The sequence below is a fragment of the Pezoporus flaviventris genome, unplaced genomic scaffold (assembly GCF_033815535.1).
Source record: "Pezoporus flaviventris isolate CSIRO_AGI_PZ_B2104156 unplaced genomic scaffold, CSIRO_AGI_Pfla_v1 ptg000067l, whole genome shotgun sequence".
Lineage (NCBI taxonomy): Eukaryota > Metazoa > Chordata > Aves > Psittaciformes > Psittacidae > Pezoporus > Pezoporus flaviventris.
In genome coordinates, this window is record NW_026892615.1 from 974,133 (window position 1) to 984,485 (window position 10,353).

A 10,353-nucleotide genomic window follows, 5' to 3' on the forward strand; every position below is an offset into this window, starting at 1 on the left:
TCAAAGGGGCTTTGGTGGGGGCACAGGGGAGGTGCAGGGGAGGACCATTTGGCACAGAAGCACTAACAGAACCTTGTGTGCTGTCTGGGCTGGCACAGTGAGCAAGTCTCTGCTCAGGACCCTGTCAGTGATGTGGCACCTACCCCTGACAGAGCTGCCCCGTGCCTGGTTTGTGGCTCTCATGTTCTGCAGAAAATTGATTCTGAGGCCAGACAGACACCAAAGTGAAGGACTTTTGCCTGATGTGGGAGGCAGTGAGGGGACTGTTACCCACTGTGCACACGAGCAGAGCATGTTTGTGTGTTACAGTCCCTCTCTGAGGTAATTTTTTGACCCTTGTGTCCAGTTTCAGTCGTATGGGTCACGGCCGCCAGGCTCTCGTACATGCAGCTGCCTGTGTTGGAGGATGGATGCTGTTAACACAGCACGCTGTGCCATGGTGACTCTGGGGTCGTCAGGGCTTGCTGCTGGTGTGTGCCTCCACACAGACCCTCTGCTGCAGGCAGCATGAGCTCCTGCTGGGTGCATGGTGCTTGTAGAGGTAAGGCTCTGATTTACACCTCAGATGTGGCATTAAAGGCATGACTATAGGTATTTCAGCTCTGAAACACACACTGCAGCACAGCAGGCTTCTTTCTAAAGAAGTCTTCTGATCTGTAAATTATCAGCATTGAGGCAGCAGAAGCAAAGCGGATTTCCCTTTGTTGTTTTCTGCCTTAGAGGAGGAATACTTGCTTGCCCTTCAGTGTGATTACAGCCCATTTACCAACACTTGTTTTGAATTTCAGACACATGCTTTGGAACATTCACAAGATGTGTTCCTTTTCAGAGCCTGGAGCAGTCGCTGCTCTGGCAAAGTTCACTTAAGAAAAATAGTAGTTCCAGCTGAATTCATATTGTGAAATTACAGGCCCATTTGAATCAAAGCAGAGATGGTGGTAGGTTAGTGTCGGGGAAGGAGGATAATAACATCCGCAGCAAAGTGCGTCCAGCAACTGTCTGCAAATATTTAAGTTTTTATAGGATGTTTTTCTTCTCTTTGTATAATTATGCAAAAGAATAGAACTATAAAAAATGCAGCAGATGCTGAAAGCAAGGTTGAGCCTTGCTCGGGGGTTGTAAGTGGAGGCATTATAAATAGTGTCTCAGATGCTGATGGATTTTAGAGTGATGGGCTCTGTCCTTCCTGTGGATGGAGGTCTGTGACCTCCTTGCCCGCTGTGTGTCCCCAGGGGTGTCCTCCCTGCGGGGCTGGTGGGGCTGACCCTGGCTGTACTCTGCTTCGTAGCCATTGCCCTCATCGCACAGAAGTCAGCTCAATACCTTTTGTTCCAGACCGCAGCTGTCAAAATGCACATTTTTCATGGAAAAGAGCATTACTGGCAGCTTTTCACACTAGCACTTTAAATAGTGTTTGCTCTTCCCACTCTTGCTACAGGGACTGGCTGCTGTGTCTCCTCCCAGGCATTGCTGTAGTGTCTGTCTGACCCTGCTCCGAGGGCTTCTGTTTGTGTAAGACCAGGAGGTGAGCTAGAAAGAAACCTGGGAGATTCAAAGAGACTTTGGGGCATACCTTGGTGTATGTCTGTTCTGACACTGCTGAATGCTACAGAGCCCTTCCATAACCCTGGCCTTTAAATAGAGATTGTGTTTACAGTTGTCCTCTTATGACTTAAACTAACCAGAAGAAGATAGAAAGAATCATTTCCCACATTGTATTGCATGCAAAAATACTAAGCTCCACAGTTGCTGCCATCTTTTGCTACCGTCACAGATAATGTGGGCTCGACTCTGAGGATGGAAAACAGGGGTGTTCAAGTTGAAGATGTTCAAGTGAAGACACGTTACCTGTAGGCTGCAGCTCGAGTTCTGCTCCAGCTTGGTAGCGCCAAGAAGTGTTCCTGCTTTGAACAGGGGTGATGAAGGAACAAACCAACTGGAGCCCTTGTTCCACCTGAGCACTGGCAGACAGTCTTTTGGAGGCTGGCTTTGTATGCACCATAAGATGCAGTCCAGGATGCGCTGCAGCAGCACTGAGTCCTGCTGCTGCTGGGAGCTGTGGGTTTAAAACTCTCTGAGCCTCCCACAAGGCACATGATTTACTAAACCACTGAGATACTGGGTCAGCCTTGTAAATCATTTTAATTATTTCACTAAACAGGTTGTGGAAATAGATCAGTAGAAAATATGGCATTTAGGCTTACAATGCAGTGCATTCATTATGGGAAAGAAATTATATGAACTGATTTAGGAGCTAGTAATAACTGAAAATAACAATTTAATGGAAGTCTTCCAATCCTGCACTTTGATAGCAGGATACAGCTAGATGCAGTCTACCAATTTTAATCTCAGTCAAGTACACACAGCCTTTTTTTTGACTCTCAGAGAAATGTCAGTCAAGTACAAGTAACTTGCAGACTTCCAGCATCCCATAAATTACATTATAATAAGACAAAAGCAGAGAAACTTCAACAACCAATTTAGATACTGGCAGGGTCACACAAACCAGGCTCATGAAAAATCAGAAAATACATTGCAATATAACAAAGTGAAGGGGTTGCACTGCAGGGGCTCATTTCCACTTGCAGTTGCTATTTCATGAGCCCATGGATTGTGCTTGCTGGGCTTCTTTCTCTAAAATGTTGGGGGTTTATCTTAAACATCTGAATACTAAATCTATGCTATATACTTGAAATATAAAGAGACAGGGAGGAAACAAACCAGAGAAACCTGATCTCTTATGCAGCAAAAGCCAGGTGTCAGCATCTAGTAGCTGGGGGTCAGCATTGCTTCACTACTACTACAGTTATTTTACTGTAGCTAAACTAAATCTGGTGTGCTGTGTCCTGGTTTTCTTAATGCATGCGTGGCAGTCACCTGGGCTGTTGAAGTATTTTCTCCTGAAATAAACTCTGCATTGTGACTCCTTCATGCCTTTTTGGCCATCGAGTAACTGCTGGGCCCACACAGGCAGGGCTGTGGACAGAAGTTAAGCTGCAGTCAGACGGTGCACCCACTGCAGGAGGTTGCCTGCAGCCTGCTGGTAGGCAGATGTCACATCAGTGATCTCCACTTTGCAGGCAGAGTTAAGCTTTTCTTTAAACCCTCAGGCTAGATAGCACTCAAATTAAGCACTTGATAAGCACGCACCCCAATTAGGTAGGGATGCATGGTGAAAATCATGATCAGTGACATTACTGGGGAAAACACCTTATTTCGCTTCTTCACATGGTTTAGCATGTGAAGAAGAAAAACCACATACCCTTTTTCTCCACTGAGAAAAGCTTGTTTTATAGCAGAGGGAAACTTCAAGGCGTGGCAAATCCTGCTGCTCCTGCTTATTCACCTGTCTCCCTGAGCTCCGTCTGGCTGTTTTGGGAATGTGAAGTGTTGCTTAAGAGTAAATGGCTTCAGCATGATGGCAGCACCTCTGTCTCCTGCTCCCGAGAGACCATGGCAGGTGAGGTGTGCAACATCCAGGTAAGCATCCCTGTGGCTGCCTCCCTGCCTCCCTTCCTCCCTCGCCAGTTTGCACTCACATTCCCAGCTGTAAACAGCAAACCTTCCCAAGCCCCGTAAATACCAGCAGCAGCTGACTGAAGGGGAACACGGTGTGTGAACACGTGCCATGTCTGGGGCCCCACACACGAGCAGTGCTCTCTCTGGTGTTGCTCTGCTCCAAACCCCAGCACTGGCAATGTCAGGGTTACCCAGGTGGTGCGCCTGAATCTGGGTGACTTCTCCGTGCACATTTATGACCAGGTTGACAAACACTTCCTGAATCCAGCAAAGCTCCGCACATTTGTATTTGAGCTGGTTTGCTTTAGTGAAATGCTTTAGTCTGGCATAAGTAGCATAAGACTTCTCTGGTTTTAATATAATTAAATCTTGGGTTAATAAAGAGGTTTTATGTTCTAGAAAAGTCTGCAGAAAGTTCAGCTTCTCACATTTGACAAGCGGCAAGCTGGGTTTATTAAATCGTGTTACAGTTCAGTTTGGCAGGTGCCTGGTGGGTGTTAGCTGCTGTTTGGTTGGGTTTGAGCCCCCAGTGCTGGCAGCAACAAGGCGAGCAATCCTCCTGACTCCCTGCATGCTGAAATGCTGCAAGGCGGCCACATCAGCAGACCCACAGCAGGGTCAGTGCACAGGTCCGTACACAGTTTTGCTCGTCTGTCTTATCAAACCCTTACTTCTCTGGAGGCCAAAATGCCAGCCTTACTAATTATTACAGTATTTCACTATATGAGGAATTTGGCTGCCCACTTCAGTGGACCTCGCTCACTTGGATACAAAATCATTCGCTCAACCAGCAACTTAACCATAAGCTGAGGTTCATTTTAACCAAGATTGCAAGTAGCACCTTGCTGTGCGTTTAACTAACTTGAGACTTCTATACCACTATACTATAAAGCTGAGATTATATGAGTTGAGAGTAAATGGATTACACTATTATCATTATTTGTAGCACTGAATGGTTGTATTTTTACCGTCTTCCACTGCATTACCATAAATGAATCACAAACATGAGTGTATTTGGTAAAGGTCATAAAGTAACTGATGTTTCCTTAATCAGACTGTACATTTTAGTAACCTCATTTGATTTGCTGGCGTTTAGCTTTTCCTGCAGATTTTATTGAGTCCGGCATTCCTCTCGGAGTAACAGGTATCACTGACAGACATGGTTTGGTCTAGATCCTTGCTCAGTACCGTTACTCCTTGCCCTGGCCTGAATTTAGATGTTTGCACCATGTCCTTGTACAAAGGTTTATCAACATTCCCAGTGCTCACACAGCACTTGGCTTAGTTGTGTCAAGGCACCCTGACGAGGTACTGCAGCTTTCCACAGCTCAGAGCAATGTAGGTTCAGTGGAACAATGTGGGGTGTTTCAACACCATCCTTATTCCTGTTGGACGCTCACAAGATTAGCTTAACTGGGGAAAGCAGGCTTTCGAATCCTGAGGCACATGAGGGTCCCTTCAGGAACCGATGGGTGGCTTCTCCTTGTCCCCAGTGTCCTGCTGGAGCAGAGCGTGTGAGGCAGAGCCGTGTGCTGGGACACTGAGCAAGAGGATTCCAGAGCTGCACTGGGCGCAGTTCTGGGAGCATGGCGCTGCAGCCCCTGCGTCTGCTGTCAGGGCTTTCGAGGGGATCCCAGGAAGCAGAGAAACAAAGCCCTCACCACCATGTCAGTGATGCTGCTCGGGGCCCTGAGGACTGGTGGTCTGAGTCTGTCTCAGAGCACAGACTGTCCCCCAGCCTAGGGCCGCCCGATGCCATGGGAGGACATGAGTCGCACAGGGAAATTGAGTTACGAGCCCCTTCACTGGTGTCTGGCCAGGCTGCTCCTATCTGTGTCATGGCAGCCCCCTGTGCTGCTCTTGGGAGGGGAGGATGAGGCAAACCAAGGCAGGTGTCGAAGTGCTGACACCAGCCTTCCTCACACCCATCACAGCAGTCAGAAGCTCTCCCCATGGGAGACATTTGGACATGTTTCTAAAACTGCAGAGACAGTTGATTAATGACATACTGACAGGTATCAGTCACTTGGATCAATTCTGACAACTCTGGAAGCACTAAAGTACAACTGTTCAAAAGAGTAAGTAAATAAATTACAGCATATGCATTAAAAAGAGACTCTGCCATGGGTAATTCGAGCTAAATCTCATGTTTGCCGTAGACTATGAATGCAGAACCAGTCTGTTAAAAACAAACAAAGACATTAAAAGCTATTACAAAACCCACAGCACTTTAAAATCAGAACTATCCTAATTTTTGCCAAAACAGCTGACTTCAGCTGACAGCCTAAATATCATCGCCTGCCTAGATATGTGTAGATCACCCTAAAGTCAAAATGAGTCATGATACTCAGTGGGTTAGAGTAACTTATAAGCCTGGAAAATATTTAGTAATAAAGAATTCCTATTCTAGGGAAAAAAAAATAAAACCCAATTGCTTCAGATTCTCAAGGAAAATGACAAGAAAATCCAAAAATAAGAAACCATTTTGTGTGGTCATCTGTTCACCCTGGATAGCATTCCTGAAGTCTTACCTGTTGCTTCCTGTTTCAAGGGTAATAACATAGAGATGAATTAAAGTGTTTGGCAGATCTTGTAATGGGATAGAAAAAAACCTGAAATACCTTCACAGTCCCTTCCCCATCTTCCTCAGAGTCCATTCAAAAATATCTTACTGGAAAAGTAAATTGAAGTAAAATTGAACTGTAAGCATTCTGGAGTTACTAAGACAGTGGTCGTTTAATTTGCATTAAACTACAGATGGGGTTTAAGAAACATTTTAACAGTAACAGGAAGCCACATCTATAGGCAACAAATAGAGAAATCCAGTAACAAACTCTGCAGCACTGTGCAAGTAGATTCTTACTGTAACTGATTTGCTTGGACTGTCCATAATTGCTGTAATTAAAAGGCTGTCATTCATCAGAGAAAAAACAGGAGGTTTCAGTCCATTCATTGACACTCGCATGGATCCTTAGAAGCCCGATCCTGCTCAGTGCTACACTCTGGATTGTTGTTGCTGCAGAGCTGAACCGTAGATCTTTCTTCCCCACTGGCTCCATTTTCAGTAACACCCATCTGCACTCAGCAGAAATTGCTGGGCTTTAGAAACAGGGTCTAAAAACAGCAACAGACCCTCCCCTGCTCTTCCCCTTCCCTGTCAAACCATGGGGCTGTGCACAGAGGATGGGCTGACGCTGCTCTGGGGCAGGATGGGGGATGCAGCATCCCTCACAGCTTTCATCTTGCTGCCTTTGATTTAGGGCCAGCTGCTTTTCCTGTGGAGTAACTGTACCTGTTCCTGTGTGAACAAAGCCCAGCCTCCTTGTCTGCATGGCCACAGCCCAGCTTTGCTCTGCCTCGCTGCCCAGGGACCTGCAGCACTGCCAGGCTGCCAGAGGACAGCGCACCACAGAATCCCCAAGGCAGCGGGTGCAGGTTTTGCCATCTGAGCACTTGTTATTCACCAGCAGCATCTGTGTGTGTTGGTATTTGAGCACTCTCCCATTTCTTGCAGCCCTAGTTCTCCTTGCTACAAATTAATATTCTCACAACAACCCCCCTCTAATCAGTCTTTGCTAAAAGCATTAATTAAGACTTTAACATTTTTGATCCCATCAATTTTCTGTTCTCTTCTTATTAAATAGATGTACTAGGGGAGTTTGAATAGTAACTGCCCGAAGTTTGGGGATAATGAATAAATTAACTTTGCCAGCCTCTGGCTAAGCATGAAATTTACTGTGCAGTAACAAATGGAACAGAGGCAGCTCGTGCATTAACCAACCCAGTTTTGACACAGAGTTTGGGAACACATTATTTACTCACTAATTCTGAGTGAGGCTAGGCTCCTGCATGGTTTATGCAGGCAGTGAAAACTGCCATGGTCAGACAGTCTCCTGTGTGCTCCATCACAGCGAGAAGCTGCTCGCCCGCCTTCCCTTCAGTGGGGCCCTGGCGTTGTGCCACACACAGGGATGCTGTGGGGACCACACGTGTCCTCTTGCAGGGAGCACACAGGGAACTAGGTAAGTTTGCTTTTTACTTGCCGAGTCTTGGTACTTTGAAGGTCACCAGTGCCGTACAACTACTTTTGTGCCGTGTATTTTCACATGTACATGGCTTTAGCACCGGCTCTGTTACACCACTGTAAATCCATTTGTTTTTGTAGCAGGCAGTAAATTTATAGCAGTGTAACTGTGAGCAAATGTGGCTGATGGCACACGCTGGAAATATTACAAGGGAAAGTGCAAAGTTCTATTGATTTTCTCTCAGGAACAATGTGTGTTTCCTTATGACTATATTATAGACGTCTCAGCTCTGGCCCCAACTGCCATCACTCACTTCCCAGCCCAGGGCTGCAGCTTTGCTGGTGTGCTGGCCCCATGCAGGGCAAGAGCTGTGTCCCCAGGGCCCCCAGCCATGGCACTCTCTGCCCAGCTCCACACAGCACTGCAGGAGACTTGCTGCCTTCCCCTGCCTCTGCAGGCTGAGCATTTACTCCTAACTGATTCTGACAGCAGACACCACAAGGAATGCGGAGATTTATGAAAGAGCAAGATTTGCCACTAGCCTCTGTCCATTAAGGGTACAGCAAAACCTCACTTTGCCCTCTGTAAATACAATCAGCAGCAGAGAGGCAGTTGCCCTTTTCAGAAGAGCTAGCACTCTCAAGGACAGATGTTTTAGCAGAAGTCCTTAACGCACTCACAAGCAATAAGCCTCCAAATTCTCTACTTTTTTTCCATCAAAATGTTTCTCATTCCTTTAAGTGCTTTGTAAAGACCAATTGGGGTACCAAGAGCTGCAGCCTCCTCTTTAGCCAGTTATTTCCTCTGCACTACACAAATATGGGGCCAACCACTCGTTGTGTGTTTTGCAAAAAATGCTGGTCCAGATGTGGAAACTAGGACCCAAAACTTGGTGAACTCATTCTGCTGTTTCTGAAGGCTGAAATACAGCAAAGTGAAGGTACAGCCAAGTTATGGCTGCTCCCTTGCTGAAGTTATCCTGTGTGTGCTGGGAATGAGTGTGCATGTGTGCAGGTCTTTCCTGGATGGAAAAGATGCCTATTGCTCGTTAGGTTTGGTTTTTTTTTAACCAAATCCTCAGATTATTGTTTAGTAGTTGTGTGGTTTTATAGTGAATTAGAGTGTAAGAACTGTTATTCCTACTGTGGTATACTTAATTCTGATCTCAAAAAGGATAAGAAAAAAAGTTATTTTTAGTTGCAGATTTAGTATTTTTTTCACCTTTAATGTGATGAAAGTCTAAAAAACCTTGATAATTCTGCTCCTGCCACTGCACACACAAGTCCCAGTTGCTGCCACGTCCCTGAGCAGGTAACAGGCTACAGCACCAAGGGAAGGACAAGTGCAGGATGATGTATTTCCTTCCCTGGTTTCTGTATGCAATTCAAGACATTATGTACTCTGTAAGTGATGAAACACAGGTGTCAGAGCGAAAGAGATCTGTTTACTAAGAGACCATGCTGGGGAGGGCTGCAGGTAAACCACAGACACACTGCAGTGCTTCAGACATCAGCATTTTCTCTAGGTAAATTCAGGCAGATTTTCTTCTTGTGGAAAAATGTGTTTGGGTTCCCTTCCTTAGGAGGAAGACAAGTCGCAGAGAAATATTCACTGCCCTTGGGAAAGGCAGCAGCTGATGAGGCACAGTTCAAACCCAGGTGGGTTTCACTCTCACGACTCGAAGGATGAGAGCTCTGGTGACGTTCCAAACTCCACGTGTAGCACTGCTAGAGTAGCTGCCCTTGAGCCTGTTCCCAGACATGAATGCTGGAGCTGATTCACGCACGGTCCTACATGGAAATCTTGTTTTCCACCTGTCTTTTCAGGTTACTGAAGACTCACCCTCCCAAGCACACGGAAGCCAAGGACCATGGTTCTTCAGTGTCTCACCTCTGATGCACTTCCAGGTTTGCAGCCACCACCTCCCCAAGCTTTATGAAGAGCAGTTCCTCTTTTTGTGGGATGATTATGGATTATTCCTCAATCCAGGGGATGCTACAGCTGCCGTTATGGGGTGAACATCCTTACGAAGATTTTAACGCCTTTGGTGAGTCTGCCTCAGCACAAGAGGACTTCTATTACTACAGTGTAGTAGCAGGTATGGAAGACAGATGCCTTCTGGTTGACACCCAGTGTGATGTGAGAGGCACAAGTCCCTCACTGTTACTGGCAGTCCTAGAAAAGCAAATTCTGACTGAGGAATGGCAATTCCTTTCCTGCGCTCCTCCTAGAAAAGAACTTGGGTACGAGGTGATGCAGTGGCATGCCCTGCTTCTGCTCCACAGCTTCTGCCAGCAGAGTCCTGCTGGTGCAGCACCTGCCCCCTCACCATTTGCACATTAAGGCCCTTTCTGAAATGCTACACAAATGATAAGAATCAGAGGTAGCAGAGAATATTTCAAAGTACTTAACTAAATTCAGCTGAAGAAGGTCATGTTTCTTTACCAAGTTATCCCATTATCTCACTTGAACCCCAAGCATTCTGGAACAGGAAAATAACTCCTGTATTTACTGTAAAATAAGCCTTTCTCCCCAGTAGAGGACATCTCACTTTGTAACACAAATGACAACTATGTAATTCTGAATATCACATTATAACCACACACTGGATCCAGCCCTAAGGAATAAAACACTCCGGCTTGATTCATTTCTCTTTTATTTTTTCAAGGCTTGATTCACCTTTCTTCAGGAGGCCTGAGGAAAACCACAGCAACTTAACCTTGAGTGCTCTGCACCGTGCCCCTGTCCATCTGACCACATCTGGCACTCACAGCCCAGAGACAACTGGCGTGGGCAGGGTTTGGCAGAG

The 10,353-nt window shown here is 46.2% G+C and overlaps 1 long non-coding RNA gene across 1 annotated transcript; it reads left to right on the top strand.

Moving 5' to 3' along the window:
• The first annotated feature begins 224 nt into the window (after positions 1–224).
• LOC133278716 (uncharacterized) lies at positions 225–10,334 on the top strand. The gene is made up of 4 exons (XR_009746671.1): positions 225–840; positions 3,285–3,480; positions 9,452–9,642; positions 10,213–10,334. It is a non-coding gene; the product is annotated as an uncharacterized LOC133278716 (long non-coding RNA).
• Positions 10,335–10,353: the final 19 nt, after the last annotated feature.